This window comes from Octopus bimaculoides, chromosome 8 (assembly GCF_001194135.2).
Source record: "Octopus bimaculoides isolate UCB-OBI-ISO-001 chromosome 8, ASM119413v2, whole genome shotgun sequence".
Classification (NCBI taxonomy): Eukaryota; Metazoa; Mollusca; class Cephalopoda; order Octopoda; family Octopodidae; genus Octopus; species Octopus bimaculoides.
Genome location: NC_068988.1, coordinates 32,205,951 through 32,206,198, shown reverse-complemented (window position 1 = coordinate 32,206,198; position 248 = coordinate 32,205,951).

Sequence of the window (248 nt, the reverse complement as noted above, 5' to 3'; positions counted from 1 at the left end):
TAAGAAGAAGAAGAAAAGTAAGAAGAAGAAGAAGAAAAGTAAGAAGAAGAAGAAAAGTAAGAAGAAGAAGAAAAGTAAGAAGAAGAAGAAAAGTAAGAAGAATAAGAAAAGTAAGAAGAAGAAGAAGAAAAGTAAGAAGAAGAAAAGTAAGAAGAAGAAAAGTAAGAAGAAGAAGAAGAAGAAGAAGAAGAAGAAGAAGAAGAAGAAGAAAAGTAAGAAGAAGAAGAAGAAAAGTAAGAAGAAGAAGA